The following is a 25,527-nucleotide window of genomic DNA, read 5'->3' on the forward strand; positions in this document are numbered from 1 at the left end:
AGCAACGGTGTGCTTGTTGGACTGATGGGAAAACCACAGAAGAAAGATGGCGGCAAGAGTGATTTTCCTTTAAGCCTTGGGCATCAGAAGAAACTGAGTCCCTAACTGTGGCCTTCAGCAGGTCACATCACCACCGCAGGACTCCCCGTTGCTACCTGTAAGAGGGGAGATCTTGACATTTATCTCAGGTGTGAAATGGGACAGCATCTCAATGCCTGGCATGCAGTAGGTGCGTCACAAACATTTGCTTCTTTGTGACATCCCCAGTCTGCCTCCCTACCCACTCTACCTCTGCCTTCTGAAGATGCTCTTACTGGAACCCAGCTCATGGTTTTCCCGCCTCTGTAAGCCCACCCTCTCCCATCCTTAGCTCAGAACCCTCCCTCACCTCTTGGCTTCCCTCCATGGGACCAGTGCGTCCAAGAAGCATATAAATGTGCATGGCCAGGGCTGACAATGCGAATGTCTGACTGGACGTTTTCGGTTGACATGTAGAAGCCTGTAGGACTGCTTCCCATCCCATTTTAAGACAGTGCACTGGCTCAGATATGTTAGGAAGACGCCTCTCATGTATTAATTATGCACCTAGTAATTACACAGGAGGGTTCTGGCAGCATTATAGGAAGGGATGGGCAACTGAGCAGCCAGAGAAAGGAATGATGAGTTCGGCTTTTGCCTCACACTCGAGTCCAGTCTGAATTCCAGAAAAGACTTTCCCCCATCCTCTACCTGCAAGAGATGGGATTGTCCAGCCCCTGGTCTGGTGGGCCAGCTGAACTGCTTGTGTGGTGGGGCTGGTGTTCAATCACTTCAGTTGTGTCCCACTCTTTGTGACCCCATGGACTGTGGCCTGCCAGGTTCCTCTGTCCATGGGATTCTCCAGACAAGAATACTGGAGTGGGTTGTTATTCCCTTCTCCAGGAGATCTTCCCAACCTAGGGATTGAACCTGCATCTTTTAAGTTTCCTGCATTGCAAGGCGTGATCTTTACCACTAGCGCCACCTGGGCTGGAGGTGAAGAGAAAGAACATCTATGTTCCTGACCCTAGGACCCACCAACTGTCCGAAGCATCCCCTTTTTAAGAACAGCTTCAGGAAGAGCCAGGGGAAGATCATCCCCACAATCAGTGTCCACTTCCCATCATGGGTGCATTGCTGCACAGAAGAGAAGTGGTCATCTGAAAGCTAAGGAAGTGTGCGTGCAAATCTACTTTGCACGCACGAGGAAGAGAAAGGCTAGGGGGCTTGGAAACCCAGAGCTTGGGCCCAGGACGACGACCCATTCCGCCTGGCTCACAACCCCAGGAGCCCCTCTCTGTATCCAGGAACCCTGTGTACCCCCCAGAAAACCCTTCAGGCCCCAGCTCCAGAGGAGCCAGCCCACACCCTGGGAGACCATTACCCTCTGGAATCAGCAATGATGCCTTCCCAGGAGTGATCAGCAACCAGCAACTGCCAAGGAAAGGCCCCCAGGTCACCTGATGGTGAAAAGTTGACAGGCATCCAAGGACAATCCTCACTTCCATTCCACGCCCCCCCACCCCAACCGAGGATTTGGCAACTGCAACCAAGATTCCCATCTGTGGCCCTGGACCTCCTTGGGGAGGATGAATCTGTAAAAATATATGTGGCTCAAAAATATGTGGTTATTTCTTTACAAGGCGGTGCTATTGAATAGCTCATTTATCCTGAGAAAAAAGTGGGCCAACTGAGTGGCTTCAGGCAATTTGAAACAATCTAATGGAATCTTTTAATGTGTTTAATAAGATTTTTAGTAATCTAAGGAACACATGTTCATGGTAAGAAGATGAAAAATAACTCTTGCACATAAATGACACACAGGTCCACAAAGGCACATGCCCAAGAATGTTCTCTGCAACATCGTTTGAGTAGCAAGCAAACAGAAGCTACTTAAATGTCCAGCAATGTGGAAAGGGTTGCGTAAACAAAGGTTCACTTTTGTGGCATGGAGAACAACTTAGTGCTAGAGTCAGACATAGGACAATATACATGGCACGGAAAAGCTGCTTAAAGTTTCATGCATTTACAGAGAAAAAGAGTCTGGAAAGAAACCCACTCAATGGATATGTATTACCCCAAGGAGGAGCTAGGGAAGGGTGAGAGAAGTGGAGGCCTTTGTTTTAACTTATGTACGTCTGAATTCTTTGGAAGTCTTAGTTTTCTACTCAAAATAAAGAAAATGAGAAAACCCACATTAGCAATAAATAAAGAAAAACTGTGTATAATACAAACCTAGAAATAACCCTATTGAGTATACAGGTCCTCTTCCAGGTTTCACTACACAAATAAGATTGTCTTCATAGCTTAAATTTGCCTTAAAATAATATGCATTACTTTCCAAGTCAATAAGCAAACATTGCGTTTTTAAGGACCGCCTTCTAAATCACTGCCTATTTAAACAATTTCTTATTAGTAGGCATTTAGGTTGCTTCTAATTTCTTTCTTTCTTTCTCTTTCAAACAAAAACAATGCAGTAATGAGCCTACTTAATACTAGGTCATTGCGCATAATCACAGTTATGTCCTCAGAACTAATTCCTAGAAGTAAAATTATTGGGTTAAAGGGTAGGTGTATTTTAAGGTTCTTAACGCTTATGGTAAAATCACCCTCCAGAAAGGTCGCAAGGTCTATAATCCCTTATCCACAAAACTCTGAAAACTGAAAATGCTTTACTAAGTTTAACAACTAAACTCATTTGGTGGCAGACCCTGACCTGCATGGACACAAGGCCATTTAAAGCCTTTCATTTATCCCACATCGTATGAGTATTTATACATTTCATGCAGGCACATAAATGTGTGTATTGCCCTGGTTCCTACAGAGAGTGTTATATGATGTACAATTTATACATCGTGTTGCCTTTCAAAAATCTGGAAAATTCTAAATTCCAACACATTCCTGTCCCCAAGGGTTTCTGGTAATGGATTATGGACCGATGTTAATTTATGCTCCCCTGGCAGTGCTGTTTTCTTCATGTGCTCACCAATACTCAATTTTACAAGTTGTTTTCATCTTTGCCAGCCTGATTTTTAACAAACAGAAACGAGGTGGGGCACTTCTTCCAAGTGATCTGGCCATTTGGATGCCTCCTCACTTAGCCTGTGGGCTTCCCTGGTAGCTCAGAGGGTAAAGCGTCTGCCTGCAATGCAGGAGACCTGTGTTTGATCCCTGGGTCAGGAAGATCCCCTGGAGAAGGAAATGGCAACCGACTCCAGTACTCTTGCCTGGAAAATCCCATGGACAGAGAAGCCTGGTAGACAGCAGTCCATGGGATCGAAAAGAGGTGGACACGACTGAGCAACTTCACTTTCTTTCACTTTCACTTAGCCTGTAAGCTGCTGTCTGTAGTTCTGAGTACATTGGCTCCAGCAGCACCCCTTGGTGAGGCCTTGGACCTCTGCACCTTAAAAATACAGTGTTTGAGGGACTTCCTTGGTGGTGCGAAATTCCCAGGTGGCACCAGTGATAAAGAACCTGCCTGCCAACGCAGGAGACCTGAGAGACATGGGCTAAATCCCTGGGTTGGGGAGATCCCCTAGAGGAGGGCATGGCAACCCACTCCAACATTCCTTCCTGGAGAATCCCATGGACAGAGGAGCCTGGTGGTCTACAGTCCATAGGGACACAAAGAGTTGGACGCAACTGAAGCAAATTTTTTGGGCTCCAAAATCACTGCAGATGGTGATTGCAGCCATGAAATTAAAAGATGCTTACTCCTTGGAAGGAAAGTTATGACCAACCTAGATAACATATTAAAAAGCAGAGACATTACTTTGCCAACAAAAGTCCGTCTAGTCAAGGCTGTGGTTTTTCCAGTGGTCATATATGGATGTGAGAGTTGGACTGTTAAGAAAGCTGAGCACCGAAGAATTGATGCTTTTGAACTGTGGTGTTGGAGAAGACTCTTGAGAGTCCCTTGGACTTCAAGGAGATCCAACCAGTCCCTCCTAAAGGAGATCAGTTCTGGGTGTTCATTGGAAGGACTGACGCTGAGGCTCAAACTCCAATACTTTGGCCACCTCATGCAAAGAGTTGATTCATTGGAAAGGACCCTGATGCTGGGAGGGCTTAGGGGCAGGAGGAGAAGGGGACAACAGAGGATAAGATGGTTGGATGGCATCACTGACTCGATGGACATGAGTTTGGGTAAACTCTGGGAGCTGGTGATGGACAGGGAGGCCTGGTGTGCTGTGATTCATGGGGTCGCAGAGTCGGACACGACTGAGCGACTGAACTGAACTGAACTGAACTGAAGCAAATTAGCACACACACACACGGTGCTGCAGTGGTTAGGAATCTGCCATGCAACGCAGGGACACAGGTTCTATCCCTGATCAGGGAAAAGACCCCACATGGGGCAGAGCAACTAAGTCTGAGAGCCACAGCTAGAGAGTCCATGCCCTGCAACAAAAGATCCCGCAGGCCACAACTAAGACAAATAAATAGAATAATTTTAAAAATATGTATATAATGTTTGTTTAGTGACTTGGAAAGAAGTGCATGATATATTATTTTAAGGCAAATTTAAGCATCTTATTTGCGTAGTGAAACTTGGAAGAGGACATACGCACTAACCAGGGCTGCTTCTAGGTTTGGATTATGCATCATTTTCCCGTGTTTATCCGTGCTGCTGACACCTCTCCACACCCTCTCAGGGACTACTGGCCCAAATGCCCCACATCAGCACTTCCTCTGCCTTTATGGGAATTTTTTCACCCTCAGCCTCCTTCCTGGTCTCTGGGTATTACTTCCTGCAGGCAAGAAGGGACACCATTCTCAGCTAACTCATCCAGTCATCAGTTGGAGGAGTGATCCTACGGCAGAGAAATGGGACCCCTGGTAACACCAGGGTTACTCCAGGAAAATCCCTCGTTTCCATGAGGCCTGGGTCTCTGATGGGGTTGCTGGGCCCCTGTAGATTCTAGTGAAGCCTCACTCTGATCATAACCCACACCTCTGCCACTGAGGCCAACCCTCCTTACCAGAGTCATTCTGCCCATGGGGTTATATTCTCACCACTGTCATTTACACCAGTCAAAATGACCGTGGAATTGTACATAGAGCCGTGTGTGCTTAGTCACTCGGTTGTGTCCGACTCTTTGCGACCCCATGTACTGTAGCCCACCAGGCTTCTCTGTCCATGGGATTCTCCAGGCAAGAATACTGGAGTGGGTTGCCATGCCCTCCTCCCGGGTATCTTCCCAACCCAGGGATCAAACCCAGGTCTCCCACATTGCAGATGGATTCTTTACCAGCTGAGCCACCAGGGAAGCTGACAGAGCCATTTAGGGAGATTGATCCCAGCACCTGGTATCCCTGGGGTCAAGAAGGCTATAGGAAACCCAGGAGACTGACTCCAGGGAGTCCCTGGGGGGTGGGGAGTCCTGGGAACAAGAGATACCAGCAGGAACAAGATCTCCAGGACCAGGGATTGTCACTGTTGCCGTGGGCGTTTCAGAGCAAATGGCTTTGCCTGCCTCACTCATATACCTTCGAAGCTGAGAAACAGCTCCGGGCTGATGCACGCCGATTCCCACCTCCGCCAAGTCCTGAGCCCATCATGGAATCACTGCAGGCTAGGCTGAGGTATCGGAACACAAGTGCAGGGGCTGCCATCGGGGCTGCGTCCCAGAGGCGCCTCCTGGGCCTGGGGAAGGGCCATCTGAATCCTGATAAAGCACATCCCTGAGAACATGCAGCTGCCACCAGTGTAGACAGCAACAGCAACAACAAACAGTCTTGATGCAGAGCCTTCCAGAAGACATATGCAATCATCCATGTCCTCAGGACAAACAGTATCTGATCTCCCCAGACCACGGGAGCTGGCTTTGAGAAGTGAACCAACAGGATGTGCAGGTATTTCTAAAAACAGCATATTTTCATGGCTCTTAATCTGGGGGTCCTACCTGGGTTCGTACTTTGGTTCTAGCACTTCGGTAAAGCTATTTAAATTTCCCATACTTTTCTCATCTGTAGAGTGGAGATGGTTATTAGGGTCAAAGAGATCATATGGGTAAGGTCCAAGAAACAGTGCCGACTGTGTAGCACGGACTCAGTAAATGCAAGCTGCTGCAGTTGTTGTTTTATTATTACTTTGAATGGTTATTAATATTATACTAGATGAAGAATAAACATGTCTTTGATCAGGAGCCCGAAAGCTCACTAGGGAAAGCAGTAGAGGAGAGAACAAGAAACAAAGAAGGGGTCAAGGCTGGAATTCTGATTGCCAGACCACACAGAATCTCTCCTTTCTTCTGGTTAATAAAATGAATATGAGATGATGCAGAGAAAGAGGCTGAGTCCCAAGATACACGGCAACTCTGGGGACTGCAAGGAAACCCTCCCCCAGGACTCTGGAGGGCTGGGCAGTGAGCCCTTAACCTGCAGATGCAAAACCCCTGACCCAGGGACATGCTGGTGGCTTAGGGCAAGTCATTAAGAGGGGAAGAGCATATGCAGAAAGAAAAAGTTTGGAAAGAGAATTTTTATTTAAAACTGCAAAACTTAAAGGCACTTAGAAAAAGTCAGAAGACTGAAAGGTGTTAAAAGGGAACAGAGACCTGAGGCATCTGCCTCTTGCCCTGGAGTGGTCTTAGCACTTTCCCCAAGAGAAAAGCAGAAGCAAAGATGGAGTGCGTCAGTGAGATGTCGCAGTCTCTATAATTTTTGCCTCTCCATGGCCAGCCCATCCAGGGTTGGGGATGGGAGGGCCAGGGCCTGTGGTCTGAAGCTTCCCCCCATCATGGAGAGACAGTCAGGCTGGAACCCTGCTGAGGGGACTCAAGGAAGAGGGAGGCGCTGGTGGTGGGTCTGAAGCAGGAAGGGTTCAGGGGTTGTGTAATGAACAAGCATCCGCTTGATCAGTCTCAGGAGTGCCTCTCCACTTGGGGCGGCAGCTCTGGGCTCGGTGTGGACAGCCTTGCCCTCCACCCACACTCCATGGGAACCAACCACAGAGGCAGAGAAGTATCTGTGGCCCACTTATTCATACCAGTTTTCGAAGCTGCAGGACTTGACTTGCTGCTCTATAAATGTCAGTTATGCCCACCCTTGGTAAAATTCGGTGATTAACAGAACGCCAAAGAAGGCAGAGGCTCTGGGGCTGAAGAGATACCAAAAGTGGCTTCAACCCGCCCATTTTAGGGAATAAGAGACCTTCTTGGGGTTAAGGGCATATCATCAAAGAGTTGTGAGGGATTAGCTCAGGCTAACAAAATGCCTTCATGAACTTCCAAGCTAGAGTTCTAAAATGAAATGGCAAAAGGGAGAGGGACCCACAACATTCCTACTTCTTTTCTGTGGGTATATACGGGGGTATGGCTGTACACGTATGAATGCATGCATATGCAAATACAAAAGAGTGAATATTTGCTGAACATTGATTCAGTTTGATTTATCACTATATATGTGAACACAGTATATAGAGAAAAAGGACTGGGAGCAATTATACCCAAAATGTCATTAATGGGATTCTGCAAGGTTGGACTACAGGGAATCCTTTTCTTTTTGTGAATTTCTCAAACTTCCAATGTCCTGGGTTTTGTTTCAGTTTTCTTAGAGAAGATGTTAGATCTCAATGCCCTGTCTCCCAGGGGGGGGTTCCTTGACCTTGTACAAACATACCCACCTTGTCCCAAGCAACCTCATGTCAACCATGTGTGAGGAGGCACAGCCGCTGAGTCTGAAAAAGTCCTGCTGTGTCTTTCTCCCACTCTGACTGCTCACAAAACAAAAATGAATTTTTCCATGGTAACCTCCAGCCTCCTCAGTTAGACGCAGAGGCCACACTGGCAACTCTTAAATAGCTAGCAGCTTCGTGCTCTGCTCCTCTTCGCAGATAGGACTCGAGAGAAAAGTCTGGAACAACAATCACCACGCTGTGTGACTAGGTTGGTTCAAACTGGCCACTGTGCTATCTTTTTTCTTTACACTCTTAGAACATGAATTTTTAAAATTATATATTTAACAGTTAGCTTTATTTTAGAGAGGGGAAGAGAAGATAAAACCTTGTTGCTTCTCCCTGCCCTCAGGAGAAAAATTCAGTTTCTCTTCGCAGTTCATAAGGCCCCATGTGATCTTGTCCCTGACGAGTTAGGGACATTTTAAATGTTTGGTTGAATCATATGACGGTGCAGTTTTTCTTAGTTGAAGATGGTCCGTTATGGGCAACTTTATGTGCTTGAGTTCACCCAGGACCCTCATCCTCAACCAGATGCTGCCCCCTTGGCCTGCAAAACCCATCCGCTGTCTACTCCCATCTTTCCCTGCCTCGACTCACCCCTTCTGCCTTACTAAATAACTGCCCTTTCTTCAAGTCTTCCAGTCTGTCGTTTCTTCCAAGAAGCTTTGGATTCTGAATTAAGCACCCCTCCTCTGAGCTTCCCAAGCATCTATCCTCATTCACTCATTCAGTCGCTCAACAAATCATTATTAAGCACCAATTACATGCCCACCGAATGCCAGGCAGTAGGGACACGGTAATGACAAAGTCAGTGACCCTTAGTCATAGTACAGTCCTGTCGGTTTCTTCTTGCTCATCTCCTCTACCAGAGCCCGAATGCTTCCATGTCTTGTACACCGTGAAACAGCCACGGCTCCACGTACCTGACACATAATAATCACATCCTCATTGAATGAAAAATAAATGGATTGCTCAAATTTGTCAAAGTAGCGTATAACCGATTTTATTTCTCTTCTGTTCTAGTTTTTTTTTTTTTTAAAGGTAATTACTCTCACAATTTATCATCTGACAAAAGGAAGCAGCTGATAAAAGAAGCCCTCCTTTGTTCTGGACTTCCTGGCCGGGTCTCACAAGTCCTGTTTGCTTTGACCGCCTCTGGAGTGTTTGCCCAGTGAGGTCAGGGAAGGGAAGGAGAACACCGCCCGCCTGTTGTCGGAGCCGCAGGAAGCCAGCTGCGAGCTCCGCTTGGTGAGAGGGGGTGGGGATGCGAGGGGTGGGAGAACAAACCCCAGCCTGGGGAGAGTGTGCCCTCCACAACTAGACCAGCTTCAGGACTTGCCCAGCAAAAGCTGCCCGTACGTATTCAGGTCCTAGCATTGAAGGATACCGGAGGCCAGATGCGGAAACTAAGACCCCAAGCAGAGTCAGCACTTGATGAGATCACAGAGCCCTGTGACAAGGTCAGAGACTCGAATCCTAACTTGAAGTCTGCATTTTCCTGGAACACAGCTGGAGGTGGGGCAGAAAGGTATCTAGAACTCCTAGCTCCTGGCTGCCGCTCAAACCACATGACTTTGGGTGACCCACCCACGCACCCCCATTCACTAAGCATCTATTATGCTCCGGCACCTGTCTTGGTAGGCAGCAGTGGGAGAGGCAAATTCCCACCCTTGACAATCCCCACAGTGGGAGTGCTGTCTGACTGGTGGCGTCCATAAAGTTGTGCAACTCACCTGGGTGACTCAGAACTGGAGGATCTGGAGCCTTAGAAGGGGGAGGTGGCCTCTCCAGCCCGCCCCTCCCTGAAGCGGAGGCTCTGCTCCCTGAGTCCCGCCTCCTCACGGCGAAGCTTTTACTTGGTGGAAGCCTGCAGTAGCCCTGAGAACCCAGACGGCCCAGCAGAGGGGACAGAAACACTCCACTTGTTGACCATCTACAGCGGGCCAGGCCCTATGCCAAGGCCTACACACGCAGTGTTCTTTGATCTTCAATACAGTTCTTTACAGATTAAGAGACCGAAGCTTTAAAGAGAGGGTGGAGAGGACTGAGTTCTGAAGTGTCCGCCGTGAGGCCCCCAGCACCGCTTTGCTTCCTTGCATTCATTAAACATTAGCACAGGGCTCCCAAGCATGCCTTCTGTAGCACGTGGTCCGAGGCACTTCTGTTTCCCCATACTGGACAGCACAGGTTTTAGAGGACGCGTCCATCATCTCAGACAGCCCTATTAAACAGCAGTGAACTAAGCAGTGAGCAGCAGGCCGCTCATAAAAGCACTTTGCCACCCCCTGCATCTTCTCCTCTCATCCCTTCCAAAAGTGGCCATGGAGTAGAGGACGTGGCAGGTGCTCAATAAATATTTCTGAAATAAATGATGAGGATCTGGTCCAAGGAGCAAGAAGGAAGTGACTGCAGTAGTGAAAGTAAGCCTGGTTTAATCAAGAAACGTTCACTACATGATGGAGAGCTTGGGCAGACCGAAAGGTCCTTCCTTCATCACCCATCCCCACCCATGAAAACACAGAAATGAATGGTGATATAGTTTATTGGAGCAATAAAGTCCATACCTACCCATCACTGCTTCCAATGACTCATGTCTGCCCATGTGCACTTGCAATAAAGGATTTCAACTGGACCAAAGAGTGCTTAGCTCTGATGCAGGCAAAAGCACCTGTTAAAGTGAGAGCTAGGATCCTGGAGTTCCTGGAACTCAGTTCCTTTATGGTGCTGATGGGGAAACTGGGGCTTGGTCTGTGGTCACACAGCTAGGCAGAGGCAAAGCTATTCTCCTGCCCACTTGCCACCTGGAATTTAGGCCAGCATGAGAGCAGACACTCCCTGTCAGGACCAAGGAGCAAGAAGCTCAGGTGGCTCAAGAGCCAAGGTTGAGATCAAGTAGATGAAGAAACCAAGGACAAAATAAGACAGTCAGTTGGGGACAACCCCAGAGCGGGAGGGTCGACCAGTGCACGTTAAGAAGGGGATGGCAATTGGAAGGAAGAGCCAAGTCTGCAGCCTCCCCTGTTGGAGAGGATAATGGGAACAGTCACTCTTGCACACTGCTGATGAGACTGCATATTGGTCAGAGGACACTTTAACATTGTCTAGTGGTGCTGGTGGTAAAGAACCCACTAGCCAGTGCTGGAGATGTAAGAGATGTGTGTTTGATCCCTGGGTCAGGAAGATTCCCCTGGAGAAGGAAATGGCAACCCACTCCAGTATTCTTGCCTGGAGAATCCCATGGACACAAGAACCTGGCAGGTTACAGTCCCTGGAGTCTCAAAGACTCAGACACGACTGAAGCAACTTAGCAGTAGAATTTAAAATAAGCATCCTCATGACTCAGAAATCTCACTACTTCTCTAGAGAACTATCTGCACGTGTGCACAGAGACACATACAAAACTTCATGGCAGTATTTCCTACGATCATGAGAAACTAGCAAAAATGTAAATGTCCAACCACAGAGATAGATCCATCAAAAGCAGTATATCAAACTAGGAATAAAACCACCATATGACCCAGCAACCCCACTCCTAGATACATGCCTTGAGGAAACCAAAATTGAAGAAGACACATGTATCCCACTGTTCACTGAAGCACTATTTACAATAGCTGGAACATGTAAGCAACCTAGATGTCTATCAACAGATGATAGGTAAAGAAGCAGTATTACTCAGCTATAAAAAGGAACACATTTGAGTCAGTTCTGATGAGGTGGACGAACCTGGACCCCATTATACAGAGTGAAGTGAGTCAGAAAGAGAAAGGTAAATATCGTATTCTAATGCACATATATGGAATCTAGAAAAATGGTGCTGAAGAATTTATTTACAAGGCAGCAGTGGAAAAACAGACATAGAGAATAGACTTATGGACACAGGGAGAGGGGAGGAGAGGGTGAGATGTATCGAAAGAGTAACACGGAAACTTACATTACCATATGTAAAATAGATAGCCAACGGGAATTTGCTGTTTAGCTCAGGAAACTCAAAAGGGGGCTCTGTAACAATCTAGAGGGGTGGGACTGGGAGGGAGATGGGAGGGAGGTTCAAAAGGGAGGGGATATATGTGTACCTATGGCTGATTCATGTTGAGGTTTGACAGAAAACAAAGTTCTATAAAGCAACTATCCTTCAATAAAAAAATCAAAAAGAGAAAAAAAGCAATATATCTACATTAGGGAATACTACAAAGCAATTAAGTAGAGCATAGAGGATCCATTCAGGGCCACCACATCACACACCATATCTTTGTTTTTTTAAAACCTTTTTATTTCGTATTGGGATATAGCTGATTAATAATATTGCGATAGCTTCAGGTGGACAGCGAAGGGACTCAGCCATCATATATACAGGTATCCATTCTCCCACAAGCCCCCCTCCCATCCAGGCTGCCACGTAACACTGAGCAGAGTTCCATGCGCTGTACAGTAGGTCCTTGTTGGTTATCCATTTTAAATATAGCAGACACACCCCATCTTTGAATGAATTAGAAAAAGATAGTCCCCCTTGGGTAGACCAGTCAGAGAAAGGGAGCCCTTCCTTTGTGCTAAGTCAGCAGAGATGGACTGAGTTTCAGCCTCCCTCATGCCTTCTAGGCTGTGAAACCAAAGAGATGGCTCTGAGTTCAGTCTTTCCAACCTGAACGACCACATCAAATGGAAAAACAAGTTGTAGAATAGTGTGCCGAAGAGAATGCCTGTGATAAATTTGAACACACATTCTTTATATTTTCTATGAGGACATACATACATACTGAGCACGTTAATGAGTAGAAAAAAGACTGGGGAGGGCACACATCTTCCTGCAACAACTCTTTACTTCTTCGGCGGGAAGGGGGAACAGTGTGTCAAAATGAACTTTAATCTCATCCAAAGTGTTTTGATTTAACGTTTCAAAGGAGAATGCATGTCTCTATAATTTGTACCATTAACTTTTAAATTAAAAAAAAAAAAGGGAAGGTGGGTTTTTGAGACAGAAGAAGAAATATATGTCCTCCTTGGTGACACCCACACCTCCATCACTAGTAGATTTAAAGCATTTTGCTCCATGAGCCAAAAACCCCACACCAGTCTTCTCTAGACCTTGATGTGTGCTCAGTCACTAAGTCGTGTCCAACTCCTTGCGACCCTCTGGACTGTAGCCCTCCAGGCTCCTCTGTCTGTGGGATTTTTCAGGCAAGAATAGTGGAGTGGATTGCCATTTCCTCCTCCAGGAGATCTTCCTGACCCAGGGATTGAACCTGAATCTCCTGAGTCTCCTGCATTGCAAGGGTATCCTTTTTTGCTAAACCATCGGGGAAGCCCTAGATCTCAATACTGAACTCATTTGAGGGAGTGCAGAGGGACTGAGAGCTCAGATTGGATGCAAGAAGTTTTTAAAAATAAGAGGAAGGTGACCCTAGTGAGTCTCTCTCAGACTCTCTCTCTGAGGTGCGCCTACAGGCAATCTTAGTGACTTCGGCTGGGCAGAAGTGAGGGAAGGAGGTGGGAGTCTCGCCTTCCTCCATCTTCTCCTAGAGGCGGCCTCTCCCCAAAGCAGGGAGCACCCCTCTGCCCTGGTGGAATGTGGTGAGACAGTCAACACAGCAACTTGCGCAAGATCAAAAGAGCCCTCAGATGACTTTGAGGGGCTTCATCACACTGAAAAGAAGGCGAGGGAAGTTGACTGGTCTTGAAATTGTTTTTTAATGGTTTGATTTCACGGTCTTCTTGTTACTTAAGCACCATTCATCTTCCTTCAAATCTCTAGCCAGGGCTTCACAGGGCTTGGCAGCTCAATTTCCTCTCAGCCTACCAGATGAGACAGAAGAGTCCACCGGTCACTTATCTAAGCAAAGCACATTGGGAGCCATTAGAACTTGCGCCACCCGGCAGACTGTCCTGAACCAGAGAGGAGAAATCAAGGCCGCCTCACCATATGAGACTCAGGTAAGTTGATCCCTTCTTCCCATCCCTCCCTGACTGCCCCGGTGTAGACCGGTTGGAAACACAAGGCGGGGCGGGGGGAGTCAGGCAAAGGAAGACCATCTTTTCTGTCCATTCAGGTCCTTTGAGCCACAAGTCTAGGCAGCAGTGGCAGAGGAGAAATCACCACATTGGATAGAAGGCTGGTGTTTCTATCAGGGCCCAGCTGTGTTTAATCCTTGAAACTGGCCAGAAAGTTATGGACTCTGCTAAGATCAGTTAAAGATCAAGAAAAGCAATGAGTAATGGCACAGCAATGAGTAACGAAAAAACTGTCTCGTCTTTCTGTCTCTACCACACTGAGTGCTCCCAATGAACCACTTACATTTGGATTCTCTTAGGTGACCTATTTTCCCTAATCCTTTTGAGCCATTCAAAGCTAATTTTTCTGTATCCTTTTACTGACAAGTAACAAAACCAGAGCTCTCAGTTTCTCTCACCGCTTTGCCTGTATCTCCTTGGCTCATCCTCTCCTACAGCAGACAGGCTTTCTCTGGGTGGCTGAGAATTAGGCCACCTTCTTCTTCAACTTCAACTCTTTTCTGATCCATAACCCCTGGGACAGGGTCCTTCTCCAGCTCCAACCAAAAAATCTCAGAGACGGACCCTGATTGGTCTTGTTTGGGTCACATGGTCCCCCAGTAAGGGGTCAGAGTCTCGTGACTGTCGTACCCCCTCCCAGGTCATGTGTTTGGAGTTGGGGATGTGCAAGTCCCCAGAGTAAGGCTGGGGCATGCCGGAAACAAAGTACTGTAGAGGGCTCACGTGATGCCAAGGGGCATCTGCAGTAAGCACCGCTTCCACTCTTCTGATGTCTTGGAATTCCTCTCCACTTACTTTTAGATTTATTTTCTTGTTATTGCTGTTGTCCAGTCACTCAGTCATGTCCGACTCTTTGCGACGCCATGGACTGCAGCATGCCAGGCTTCCCTGTCCTTCACTATCTCTCGGAGTTTGCTCAGACTCATGTCCATTGAGTCGGTGATGCCATCCAACCATCTCATCCTCCGTCACCCCCTTCTCCTCCTGCCCTCAATCTTTCCCAGCATCAGGGTCTTTCCCAGTGAGTCGACTCTGCATCAGGTGGCCCAAGGATTGGAACTTCAGCTTTATTTCCTTACTCACTTTTGGCTGTGCTGGGTGTTCATTGCTGTGCTTGGGCTTTCTCTTTGTGGCAAGCAGGGGCTATCCTTCCTTGCGGTGTGCGGGCTTCTCACTGCACTGGCTTCTCTTGTTGTGAAGCATAGGCTCTTGACCTGAGGGCTTCAGTAGTTGCAGCGCGTGGGCTCAGGCGCTGTGGCGCTTGGGCTTAGCTGCTCCACAGCATGTGGGCCCTTCCGGGGCTGGGGATTGAACCAGTGTCCCTTGCATTGTAAGGTGGGTTGTTATTCACTGTGCCACCAGAGAAGCCCTCCACTTACTTTTAAAAGGTAGTTTAAATCTTATGAGAGTTTTAAAAGCCCCTTTTAACAGAATCAGGTGATTATGAAACAAAATAAAAACTAGTGATAGAAATGTCCATATTTTAGCTTCCTCTTCCCTAAAAGTTATAAAGGCCCATTTGTTAAAAAACAAAAAAACCCTCTTGCCTTTTTCCTTGTTCTTTCTTTTGACAATAGCCAGGGCTCTTAGAAAAGACGAATTCTCTTTTTCAGTGAAATTTTGCAGTTATTCATATTTTAAAATATTTGGAAATTTTAAATTTAAGTCATATTCCAATATCTAACCAGGACATTAAAAAGAATCGATTGCTCCTCAATCCATCCCATACCCCCCAGAGACCTCTGGTTTGGTCTTTAGTTCAAGGTGTGTGTATGCTGTCCCTCAGTCATGTCAGAATCTTTATGACCCCACAGACTTCAGCCAGCCAGCCTCCTCTGTCCATGAGATTTTCCAGGCAAGATTACTGGAGTGGATTGCCATTTCCTCCTCGAGTTCGTTCAAGGTAGCAAAGATTAACTACTAGAACTTCAGGAACTTTAGAGATGTACAGAATAGCATATTTCTAAACTTCCCCCTTGCTTTTGCAAGACGGATCTCAAAAGCCGTGTTCTCTCTGACCAGCCACCCATTCCAACCTAAGTGGAACTGATCACGTCCACTTATGTTCCCTACCATTGTTCTGAAGTCCACCAGTCATAACAGGAAGACTGTCATGGTGGGGGTAATGGGGGCCATGTTTGTTAATCTCTCCCTTCCTTCCAGGCTGTGGGTTTCTTAGGTTTGTGTCTGAATCACCTCTGTGTTCTCTACATGCATCTGAGGGTGTGGCACAGTGGCGGTCTCTGGGATGGATGGATGGATGGATGGAAGGATGGACAGATGGATGATGAAATTCCTCTTGATGTTGAGAGGGTAGGTGATTCACGAGTATGAGAGCCTAAGGATGTGCTAGTGATTCAGGCCATTTTGATGTGGCATTTCCATTAGACTTACAATAAGTGAGTAAATGATGATAAGTGAGAAAATAACGTCCCTGACTACAGAGGACCCCATGGTCAATCTTGAGCCTCAGCTAGGTTCTCAAGGAGCCTGAGTCACTTTGTCCATCTCTGCTTGACTTGGTTGTACGGGGCCCTGACTCTTCCCTCAGCAGCCATGGACCACAACCCCAGTGCGCACCTGTGAGCTGCCACCAGGCATGATCACCACTCCTTCCCCCTCCTCTGCCAGAGCAGAGGCTCCTGGAGCTGGCATGCTGCCCCCGTAGTAGTGCCGAGCCTTGGGGAACGCTGCCCTCCTGTCTCCTGGTAACAGCCAGGGCTCTGCAGAGCCCCAGAGGCGAGAAAGCAAAGCTCCTCAGAGGCCCCCTGCTCCCTGGCAGGCATCCCTGGGGATCCAGGGCAGGCAGAGGATCGTCTCTGGGCTGGCTTCCCTCCCACTTGATGGTGGCTCTGAGCAGGGGATGGGGAGAGGGTGGGATGCCATGTGCCAGTGTTAGCCCAGAGGAGGGCTCCCCTGAGACTGTGCTGCTCCCCAGCCCTGCACGGAATATCCGATTTGCTTCTCCTCCAAGTTCTGTAGAAGCAGCGGTCCCCTCCCCCTCCCCCAGGACCGCAGGGTAGGCAGTGCCCAGCCATGTTGAGGCCGTGCTGATTTGCAACTCCGCTGGGTTGATATCAGAGGCATGGTTGTGGCTCACCTGTTTTCTCTCCCTGGGCAGCTCATCCCCAGTGCAGATCTTACCTCGCTCCGAGCCTACATCTTCAGGGAGGAGCTGTCCCAGGGGCCTCGCACAAGCACCCCAAACTCAGCCTGTCCCAAAGCTCATCTTCCCCCACCCCTGGTCTTCATGCTCCCTCGGGCAGTGTTGTGTTCCAGCCGGAACCGTGATGGCCACCCTCCTCGCAGCCCACTGCTGCACCCAGCCATTCACAAAGCACAGCTGATGCTTTCCTCCCACCCCCAACAAACTTTACACTTTTTATTTTGTATTGGGGTATAGCTGATTATCAATGGTGTGAGTTTCAGGTGAGTGGCGAAGGGACTCAGCCACACGTATACATCTATATCCATTCTCTGCAAAACCCCCTCCCGTCCAGGCTGCCACGTAACATTGTGGTGCTACCTCTTGACCCACTCAGACCCATCCTCACCTCACTCCCCCCTCCCTCCATCCCCATTGCCCGCTTTGGTCTAGGTGGGTCACCTCTTATCTGGCTAGGGAGTCCGCTACTGGTCTCCCCCACCCGCTAGCTCCTACCTTACGCTATGACCAGATGTCTACCTGTCGGTGTGCAACATTTTCCCTGGTGATTTTCCAGAAACGTAGTTTTCTATCACCCTCCTGCTCAAAGTCTTTGGAAGGTTTGCCCAAGTTCTCCGAAAACTCCACAAGTTCCCCTGTGCTGGGCAGAAGGTCTTATTGAAATCTGGTCCCGCCTTTTCTCTCGAGCTCACCTCTGGTCAGTCAAATCCCAGGGAGAAGGGCAGTTAGGCAGAACAGTCACAGGGAGAGCAATAACTTCTGGGCCCACAGCTGTTTTAAAGATCATCCAGGCAGATGCTGCCATCCGTGTCAGGGAGGCCAGTCAAAATGGAAGGCTCCTTGCTGCTGCTGTGAAGGGCAACAGCGTATGCCCCAAGCCCCTGTTCATACACCCCTCAGGAGAGCACCTTTCAGGATTCCAGGCTCACGGGAAGGTCCTCTCTCTCTCCTCCGCCCAATCTGAGTAATGGAGTAATGAATGATGTTCACTAAGCTCCTACTGTGTGATCCAGGTACCAGGCTATGCCCTGTCCCATTTGATCTTCGCAGCGCCCCTATAAGGCAGTGCAATCATTACCCTCATTTTACAATGCACCTGCTGGAGTCTCAGAAGTCAAGTTGCTTGCTCAAAGTCACACAGACGGAGAGGGGCAGAGCTGGGATATGGAACCGTGGGTGTGCCCTACACCACTGGGCCAGTGATATTTCTTAGGTTTCAGAGGCCAAAGCCCTTCCAAGTGCAGCGTGAGGAGGGCTCTCCACAGTGTGGCTTTTGTTCTTCCGTGTGTACTTCTAGCACGTGTAAGGAGCAGCTGATTTGCATCCCCTCTGCCCACTTTGAGGATGTAGGCATCCTACTGAAGAGAAAAGATTCAGAAATATTTTGGTGGTGAGTTGCAGCTTGGCCCACTAGAAGAACCTGTCTTGACCAAATCTGGGGAGAAAAAAAGGAAGCTCAACTTATTGCTGTTGTTCAGTCACTCAGTCATGTCTGACTCTTTGTGACCCCATGGACTGCAGCACACCAGGCTTCCCTGTCCATCACCAACTCCTGGAGCTTGCTCAAACTCATGTCCATTGAGTCGGTGATGTCATCCAACCCTCTCATCCTCTGTCACCCTCTTCTCCTCCTATCCTGAATCTTTCCCAGCATCAGGGTCTTTTCTAAAGAATTGGCTCATCAGGTGGCCAAAGTATTGGAGCTTCAGCTTCAGCATCAGTCCTTCCAGTGAACATTCAGTGTTGATTTCTCTTTAGGATTGCTCTGTTTGGTCACTCTGATCTCAGAGGCTGCAGGCAAGGAATCTCAGTTCAGAAAATCACCTCCCACATGCCCAGAATTCCACTGTGAATTTACGGCCACTTCCAGGGTTCCACCAGGGGCGGGAAAGAGTGTGTTCCACATCTCAGGGATGGCAGCTGAGATGTGGGATCCTGTGTCTCCCCTTCAATGTGAAGAAAGCCTCGTCATCTCCTCAGGACAATAGGAGGTGAGACCAGAGCCCAAAGGATGCTGCACAAGGAGAGTTGTGGGAAGGGGTGAGTAGGAAGCGCTGTGTTAGACGTGAAGACCAGCACATGGGACCAGAGATGAGAGTTCCTAGACGCAAGTGATGCCTTAAAAAGTGAACCTCTCCAGCTGCCTATCTCAACCCTGTGGCTCCTCTTTGTCTGTCTAGCTTCAGATTTAATGTCAGTGGAAACACACAGCACAGGTTATTCAGAAACTACCTGTATGGACGCGGCTGCTTCCTTCACGGTGGACACATGGAATCTGACCTGCGTTCTTCTCCCATCCTGGGCAGCCCAGAGGAGCAGGATTGAGGACTGGGGATGTGCAGGAGTGGATCCCGACTGCCGGGCAGTCCGTGCGTGGTGACTATGTATTCCTGACATTCCAGAGAACGCCTCTTCCTCAAGATTTATGACTTCATTTTGTTTTAATGCTTTCTGTCAAAATTCATAGTGACGGGTGGGTAGCACAGAGAGGGGCAGAAAGCGCTAGTGGAAACAGCCCAGATGAAGGTTTAACGGGAAGAACACCTTGATGAGCGAGTGTCTACTGAGCACCTACCATGTATGCTATGTGCGCTAAGTTGCTTCAGTCATGTCTGACTCTTTGCGACCCTATGAACTACAACCCTCCAGGCTCCTCTGTCTGTGGGATTCTCCAGGAAAGAATACTGGAGTGGGTTTCCATGCTCTCCTCCAAGGGATCTTCATGACCAAGGGTCAAACCCGTGGTTCTTATGGCTTCTGCATTGGCAGGTGGGTTCTTTACCACCAGCACCACCTGGGAAGCTCTTGCCCTCCTCGCTTATTCCCAGGGAGGCAGAGGTCAGAGCCACACCCCCTTAAAGGACCCTGAAAGCTCTAGCAATGCCTGCCCTCCCTGGGACGATGAACGTTGGCAGTCCTTCCAACTGGGGGGCAGAGGGTAACGTCTCAGAGGAGCCCCAGTTCGTGCCAACCCCTCCCCGACCAGTAGTAAAGCTTCAGAAAAACCAGCCCGTGAGCTAACGCAGGGTGGGGAGAGACCAGGCACTGCCCTTTTATTCTATCTTGTCTAACCCCCGTGTGTCCTCAAGGGTAAGACATGTTTCTGACTCTGCTGATGGCTGCCCGACTTCATCCCTCTGACACCAAGGTGTTCTCCCCGTAGGCCACCTGGAAAATGAAAGTGTTAGTCACTCAGTCCTTGCAACCCCATGGACGGTAGCCCGCCAGGCTCCTCTGCCCATGGCAAGAACACTAGAGCAGGCTGCCATTCCTTTCTCTGGGTCATCTTCCGACCCGGGGATCGAACCCAGGTCTCCTACACTGCAGTCAGATTCTTTACTGTCTGAGCCACCAGGGAAGCCCCCAGGCCACCCGGAACCTCCTCCAGAACAGCTGAAAAGCCCCGCCTTGAGGAGCTTGGTGTCCACCGCAGGCCCTCCTCCCATTTCCACTTTGTCTACCCCAGTCTCTCCTTTGAAATAAATGTATTCCATCTGAAGGTACAAAATGGATGAAACAGTTGTTTTTAAATGCTGATTTCATGCCCCTCCCAAAGGCACTCTTTTGTTCTCCTGTTTAATTTTTACATTGCATCGGCAATAACAAACTCTAGGGCGGGCGCATCAAAGGAAACTGATAATTGCTCACTGTACATTTTATTTGGTTCATTACTTTGTTAACACCTGATTCTGAAAAATACTCCCTCTGAACCGGCATAAAAATTATTAGCAACAAAGAGATCCTTTTTTGCATAGAAATAGGTTTATTACCTGCCACCTGCAGTGAGTGTGTGAGATTGGCTTTGTGGTAGCATTCAGCAAGCACCTTTCCGCCTGCCTCCAGGTAAAGAAACATCTTATAACCTAAGGGTTATAACCTAAGGGTTCTGTTTTGCTTTGCAGAAATGTACCCATGTTGTCCTGGTTTGGGGTTCCAGGTGGGTGGGAAATAGTAGAGTACCAGGGACATGGGGTTGAAAACCGGGCCTGGGGCAGCCCCAAGAAGGCGATAAGGTATAGGATGTCCTAAGAGCTAGGTGAGGGGGAGCACACTGGGAAACCACCAAATCACTGAGTGTGTGCAATTCATTCCACGTTTATGAGAGAGTGTTATTTGCTCAGTCGTGTCTGACACTTTAAGATCCTATGGACTGTAGCCTACCAGGCCCCTCTGTGGAATTCTCCAGGCAAGAATACTAGAGTGGGTTGCCATTTCCTTCTGCAGGGGCTCTTCCTGACTCAGGGATCGATTCTGGATCTTCCCACGTTGTAGGTGGATTCTTTACCGCCTGAGCCACCAGCACTTCCTATGTGCACAGCCAGCAGCAGAATTCCAGTGTATGTAAGTAGTGGGTGGTGGATACACCTGGATGCCTCCTAACATCTTTAAATTCCCTTCCTGTGTTTGGGGAAATCCCCTGGCTCATGATTGCACAATCCCATCCCTCCCCTCCCGCCCCCACCAAGGCCTCCTTAAGAGAGAAGCTATTTAGAATGCCTCTTGCTTCTCAGGTGCAGGTAAGAGACAGCCTTCACCAATGTGACACCCACTGGAGACTTTGATTGGGAAGCTAATGTCATAAAGACATGGAACCCATTCTGCTGAGCATAGCAGCCAAGTAGCCAGCTAGCTCCCAGTGACCAAGGTTCCAAGGCGCCTCCGAGCCCCGCACTCAGGTACGTGAACGTGATGTTTGTGTCCAGGGATGTCTTCTATCTGTGATAGCATCTGGCCACTCTTCTTTGCTACTGGGCATTCAGGTTTGTTCCTCTGGGCCTCTCAGAATCTCTGGGTTGTTGATACACCCGAACAAATGCATTTTCTGCTGAAACTGGCTCAAATGGGTTTCTGGCATTTGCATCTGGGAACCCATGTACTCATAGCTCTATACACTGCAAACGTCAGACGCCCAAAGGGCATTTGTTGGTTTGTGAAACCTAAAACCCCCAGGAGTCTGTAGTCTCAGATATGGTCAGACAGGGACTAGGACTAGCTGCATAATTTGCAAAAGAAAATAAAACTGCCAGTTGCTCATTTGTGTCCGACTGTGACCCCACGGACGGTAGCCTGCCAGGCTCCTCTGTCCATGGAATTCTCCAGGCAAGAATACTGGAGTGGGTTGCCATTTCCTACTCTAAGCGATCTTCTTGACCCAGGGATTGAACCCACACCTCTCACATCTCCTGCACTGGCAGGTGACTTCTTTACTGTAGCCACCAGGGAAGCCTAGGAAATTTGCAAGGCCCAGCACAAAATCAAAATTCAAGACTCTTTTCCAAAGAGTGCTGAGAATTTCAAGATGACAGTGTAAGAGCATGAAGCCAGGTACAGGGTCCTTCTAAGTGCAGAGCTCTTTGTGACGGCACAGACAGCATGCCCACAATGCTGGCTCTGCTCCAGGACGCCTGTGTCTTTCTCATCCTCCTTCTTGGTTCTGTCAAGTCCCATCTGACCCGTTGCCCGCCCACGCACTCCAGAGTTCCAGAGGGGACGGCTGGATTCTCACAGTTAAGGCTCAGAGCCCAGTTGCATCTGCAGCATGCCCAGGCACGCTTACCACCATTGCACTGATGGGCCGGGTATGCGGACTGTGGTCTTAGCTCGGGCTCCCAGCCTCCGCGGGGAGGATGGGTGTGCGGGGGATTTCTAGAGGACGTGCTCCCAGGGGAGACCTGTGGGGAAGCAGGGGAGGGGAGGAAATGAAGCAAAGGTGGGATCCCTCACAGAGGCCCTCGGAGGGGCTCCAGAGCATGAGTGATACCTCGGAGCTGCCTGCACCTGGAACAGGGAGGCTGGCTCTTTAACACTCCCTGTGTGCGCCCCGCAGGCGCTGATGAAGGGCCATGCCCCGTGTGGGCGGGCACATGTCTTCCCAGACTTTCTGTGCACGTGGACGTCGTGGGTCCCCTAGACTAAGGAACAGCTTCTGTAAAAGACACGCAGGGGTGTACTCCTGGAGGTCAACACTGAAGTGAGGGGAGGGGTCCTGGAGTGGTACAGGAAGTCTAGAGCCCTGGATTTAAGGACATTGCAGAGTCCTGGCCCTACCTGAAGTGGCCCTGAGAAAATGCTGATGTGAGAGACCCCACATTTCCACTGGGAATGTTCATGCCGGGGAGTCAGGAAATACCAGGTGATGGGACAGTGGGGACTAGAAGATTATGCATATTACCCTGACATTTAAAAAATTAATCTTAGCCTACCTAAGTAATGCAAAACTCAGATTCCCTCTTTTGAAATGAATGAATTGCATAACAGTGTTTTGTAAGAACTCTGTGAGCTTCTGAGTCTGTCACTGGAAAAATCTTTGTACAGACTCTGCTCATCTCTTCTGACAACTGCACTTCGTCATAGGTGACTATGGATGGGTCTTGAGAGGTGCATATCATTAGATTTATTAAGGACAGGGTCCTAGAAGAATAGGATTAATTATTAACAAGGAAATTTATGAATGCATTTTAATAACAGACTTGTTGAAGTACAATTCACATACCATACACTTTCCCTATTTAAAAGGTAGAATTCAGTCACTTTTAGTCTATTTAGTAAAATTGGGCAATGACTGCCACAGTCAACTTTAGAAAAGTTTTCATCAAAAAGATAAAACTTCTGTCAAAAAAGAAACCCCAGACCCATTAGTATTCTTTATGCCCAGTTAGGGATTTGAAAATCCTTAGTCCTAAGCAAAAAATGTTTAGGACTGGTGGACCATCCCTCTAGTTCCTAATTTCAGGAAACATCCAGAAAACCCTCTGGGAAAGAATAGCTCTAGAAAGTCCCCCATTATTTAAATGCGGTTGGGAGAATTATGACTTGGAGTGCCTTTCTTTTTTTAATATTTATTTATTTGCTGTGCCAGGTCTTAGTTGCTGCACATGGGATCTTCAGTTGTGGCATGTGAACTCCTAGTTGGGGAATGTGGGAGCTAGTTCCCTGACCAGGGATTGAACCTGGTCCCTCTGCATTGGGAGTGTGGAGTCTTAGCCACTGGGCTACTAGGGAGGTGCACTTAATTGCCTTTCTGATCATCAGACTCAGTGACAGGCACATCAACAGGAAAAAAAAAAAAAGGGAAAGACTCTATTAACCCAGTCAGGCCATGGCAGTAAGTCAGGTGCCGGTCACAGTCCAAGAGAAACGTGAGCATTTGCATCCCCGGCTATCTCCAGAGCACACGGGGCAAAGGTGTGGCCAGTTTCCTTCCTCATCACCAAGGGGACCTCAGGTCATTCCTAACGAGGTCCTGCATCTCCAAATTCCAGCTTGGACAAAACCAGGCACTCCTTACATAGGCAGCTGGCCGTGCTGGCTGAACCAATTTATACACTTCTATTTAAAAGAAAGAAGAAAAGGGGGGAAAAAAGCCACCTTTTAGGAGAAGCAAAGGGGCAAAGGAGCATCCAGCTAAGCATGTTACCAAATCTTTAAGAAATAAACAGCATTACTAAGGAATGTGCGTCTGATCAAACATTTTTTTTTATTCTTCTGAGACAAAGAATTTAGAAAAAATTACCTATGAGACTCAAGGTTATTAAGTCAATTAATCATACACCTGCATGTAACTGTGGTGGAATAAAGATCTCAGCTGGAGTGTGGTGTGACCAAACGAGGTCCTCTGAGTAAACACCCATGTGGAGCCCTTTCCACTGGAACCTGAGAGTCAGGCAGCGAAAAGAAGACGTATTCCGCACATCACATCGGCCCCATTAGGAGGCCCCTGTGATCACATTATTATGTGCTTTGTCTTCAGAGACTTCCCGGTCTTTTTCACCCATAAGCAGAAAAAGTCGTCTCCATCTCATTACCAGGCTCCGGGAACCCATTCCCTCTGATGTGCCTCCCTCCCTCACTTTGGAGCTCGACTTCCTTGAGATCTCTCATCGTCACCTTTATTATAATGGAGTCTTACAATCCCACGGCTGGTGACACCCAGGGGAGGAGTATTCTGATGAGGAGGGTGGGGGTGCCCAGAGGAGCCGTCTGTGATGGAAGCTTCCACAGAGACGACTCGGCAGACAGGCAGGAAGAAGGAAGGACTCGTGGGGGAGATGAGTGTCTCACCACCCGATTGCCCTCCCCTGGTCTCGGGCAAGAAAAAAGAGAGCAAGGCCACGGACAGGATCCATGAAAGCGGCCCCTGCCTGGTTTTAGTGGCAGCAGGCAGGAATATTTGCCTCTCAGGTAGAAGCGTCAGAGTTTGGAGTACACAGAGGCAGATGAGTAAACAGAGGTGATGCCTTTTCCTTGTGACATATGTGGGCAGAAGGAGCCCAAAAGGCCCCTGGGAGGAAAGAATGATAGCTGGTTTCCTTTTCTCTCACTGAACAGTCTCTGATTCAATGGTAGGACAGTTAACCAGGCCGATGGAACATGATGAGTGTCTTTCATGCCAAGAAGAGGCTGGCCCTCTGTGGCTGTTAGTTAATTAAAAGAAGGTTAAAGATCGTGGAGTATGCTTCACCCACATTTAGGGGACAGAATGGGCCTAGAATATCATAGAAAAGGACAGAAGTGCAAGAGCAATATTTTTAGAAACAAATCTGAGGGATGCCATACAGAAATACAGCAACAAATCAAAAAAGGTCGAATTCTTCTAGTTTATCTACTTTGGCCAAGACAACAGAATTGAATCAAGTTCATGTGCAGATGTGAA

At 48.3% G+C, this 25,527-nt stretch overlaps 1 long non-coding RNA gene across 1 annotated transcript; it reads left to right on the top strand.

Annotated features, from left to right (window-relative positions):
- The first annotated feature begins 13,401 nt into the window (after positions 1–13,401).
- On the top strand, positions 13,402–22,039 carry LOC132343484 (uncharacterized). Its single transcript, XR_009492336.1, has 3 exons — positions 13,402–13,630; positions 21,099–21,215; positions 21,386–22,039. It is a non-coding gene; the product is annotated as an uncharacterized lncRNA (long non-coding RNA).
- Positions 22,040–25,527: the final 3,488 nt, after the last annotated feature.

This window comes from Bos taurus, chromosome 22 (genome assembly GCF_002263795.3).
Source record: "Bos taurus isolate L1 Dominette 01449 registration number 42190680 breed Hereford chromosome 22, ARS-UCD2.0, whole genome shotgun sequence".
NCBI lineage: Eukaryota > Metazoa > Chordata > Mammalia > Artiodactyla > Bovidae > Bos > Bos taurus.